At 53.2% G+C, this 2,854-nt stretch overlaps 1 protein-coding gene and 1 pseudogene across 1 annotated transcript in view; both read right to left on the bottom strand.

Moving 5' to 3' along the window:
* The window catches only part of LOC105809975 (ubiquitin/ISG15-conjugating enzyme E2 L6-like), a 14,325-nt gene that overhangs the window by 1,398 nt on the left and 10,073 nt on the right, over positions 1 to 2,854 (bottom strand). The window lies entirely within an intron of this gene.
* Positions 1,096 to 2,854, bottom strand: part of LOC105809934 — a 6,547-nt pseudogene continuing 4,788 nt past the window's right edge.

The raw sequence follows: 2,854 nt of genomic DNA, 5'->3' as shown, positions 1-2,854 counted from the left end.
CTCTGCTCCGCAGTGGCCACAGAGCCAGGGCTTGGCCAAGAGCAGGTGGCACCAGTCTTAACTGCATTAAAAGTGCTTTTGTAAAATCCTGTCTGGTCCCTCAGCGTTCTCTGCCTGGGAAACTCTGTGCTCCGAGATAATAAACCCTGGCCACAAGGGTTTCCTCACCTGATGCGACTTCTCAATAACTGTGCGAGGTGTTCCAGAAAGGACAATAGCCCTGGTCCCAGCTAACCAGCTGTGTGACCTTGGGCCACACAGCTAACCTCTCTGAGCCTCAGTTTATAGTCTGAACGAGGATGATGGGAATTCCAACCTCACGGAGGTGTTGTGAGGGTTAAATAAGACAAAGAAATGGGCAAAGAGCTTCACCCAGTGCCTCCCACATTAAGTGCTCAATAAGTGGTTGCCAAACATAAAAAACAAACTTAAATTTCGAGCCACTGGCACTTTTCCCAGTTATCTTCTCCTCTTTCCAGATTAGGGAACTCAAGGGCAGGAGCTGGAGTAGAAGATTCTCTAGAAATCTCACCCAAACTGGCTGACTCCCTCGACTCACAGATGCCTCCCATTCTGTCTCTCAAAAGCCAGCGACTTTCCAGTAGCTTCCAACAATCAGAAAGTTCTTCCTTCGGGTGAGGTCAATCCCTCCAACTCCAGCTGAAGAGATGAACCCCTGGGCTGATTACAATTTCCTGCTAACACTGGTCTGGCTTTATCAGCCATTTGGGGTATGGGTGCTGATGAGAGCAGCTCATAAAAAGCAAAGCACAAAACGCACCCCAGGCAGCTCAGCTCACCTGCAGGAGGTGTGGACTCTGCCTGCTTGGCGGACTGGCCCAGCAATCCACCGGAGTGCTCTGTGTCTCGGCTATCTCATCTACAACATGGGATGTTCCCCCTGTGGGCCTTCTGAAGGCTCCTCTGGCCAAGGACGGCTGTTCTCTCATGGCCAGCACTCCCTACAGTGTCTGGGGATCATCTAGGGAAGCAGGGTCACACCTTTTATTATTAGATAGCAGCTCAATCCCCAGCCCATCCTCATCGAAGACTCTGCTGAACTCTAGAATTCATCTGTGACTTTAATGGCAGGAAAGCACATGGTTTGTGTGCCCCCCACCCCAGAATGGAAGCACACACCTCACGGCCTGAGGCATGGTCCCCAGGAACTGGCAACCCAACAGGAGAGACAGCGAGTGGTTTTGAAACATGTAGTCAGATTTCTGGGGTGGAAGTTAGGTTCTTCACACTACGATTCGTCAATGGGAAATAAAAGGTTTAGCACCTAAATCCGAACATGCCTATCAGTAGTTTGGCTGATTTCAATCACACAGTCATCAATATGGGAACCTCCAGGTGCCTCCCCCTCAAGATCCAAGATCCCCCCACCACCCCGGCCCCTCAGTGCCTGGCCCTGGGGGGATTCTGCATTCCCTGCAAGCTGGCCTGGAAGGGGCCTGCCCCTCTATGATGGGGAGTTGGAGAACGGCCTGCACCTCTGCAAACCGAAACTCCCCTGGCTCTGGGGTAGGCCAGGAGTGGGAGGGGTGCACCTGTGGCCAGATGAACCTGGGAGTCAGTCCACCCACAACACATGTTCCCACAGCCCCCTCCCTCCGCCACACACACACGAACTCACAATTAACAACTTAAAGAGGAAAAATGCGCAAGGAATGGGCCATAAAGGGCTCTCGTCCCAGTCCACGAGGTGTGTCCATCCACCATGCGGAGGATCCAGCGCAGCGAGGGGTCAGGACCAGAGTTATTTGGGCCGGTCCACTCCAAATTGGAGGGTGAACTCTTCCGCGTTCCTTCTGAACAGCTCTGGATTCTGTGTCAGCAGGTCGGCGAGTTCCACCCGCAGGGGCTCCCCCAGATTCGGTTTGTTCACCAGCACGTTGAGGGCCTCCAAGACTGGGGAGAGAGGCCAGATCAGGACGTCAGGGCAGAGGGAGAAAGCCCCGGAAGGAGATGACTGCCCATTGCCAGATCCCCTGATACTCTGCGCTCGCTCCTTGGGGGCCCCCGGAAAGGTTCCATCTCTTAGGATGACTCTACAACCAAATCAAATGTCACTCTCATTCTTGGCTGACGATACCCAAGGCCTTGACTGGTTATATCAGTGGTTCTCAAACAACTAGTTCCACGGCCCAGAGAAGCTTCTTACCATGGGGGTAACTGAGATAAGTGGGGTTTCTGAGTCTTACCCCCATTTCAACAAGAACCACTCTGTTTTTCTGTTATATTGAGACTCCAAATAAACTTTTTTTTTCCCATGAGCTGTCCTCCAGAGCCATTTTAGAGTCATCCAAATGAACTTTTATTTGGACAGAAGGGTTCTAAGGCTGAAGACTGAAAACCGCTCTACCTCACGGCCCTTCCTCTTTCACGGGTGCGTCTGAAAACCCAGTGAAGGCCGCAGCCCACCTCCCTGGGCTCGTGCGCGTGTGCACACGCACACACGTACAGCGCCGAGGTAGAGCGCTTCACAGACCCCCGAAGCTCATCCTAGGACCACTCCTCTGTCCCCTCCCCCTGCCACCCCAGGGATCCTTGTCTCCTGAGCTGGCCCAGATGCAGGGCAGTACGCTGATGGAGCCACAGGCTCTAGAGCTGCAGTGTCCACTACGGTAGCCACTAGCCACACGGGGTCATCTAAAGCTAAATTAATTAAAATTAAATACAATGAAGAATTTGGTGCCTCAGTTGCACTAGCCACACGTGGCTGGCGAATGCAGTACAGCTGTGGAGCACTGGCACCCCTGCGGGCAGTTCTGCTGGGCGGCTCTGCCAGCTGCACGACCTTAGGCAACCACCTCACCTCTCAGATGCCTCAGTGTCCCCGTCTATTAAA

Source organism: Propithecus coquereli, unplaced genomic scaffold (genome assembly GCF_000956105.1).
Source record: "Propithecus coquereli isolate 6110/MARCELLA unplaced genomic scaffold, Pcoq_1.0 Scaffold202, whole genome shotgun sequence".
Lineage (NCBI taxonomy): Eukaryota > Metazoa > Chordata > Mammalia > Primates > Indriidae > Propithecus > Propithecus coquereli.
This window is presented reverse-complemented; position numbering and strand designations above follow the sequence as displayed.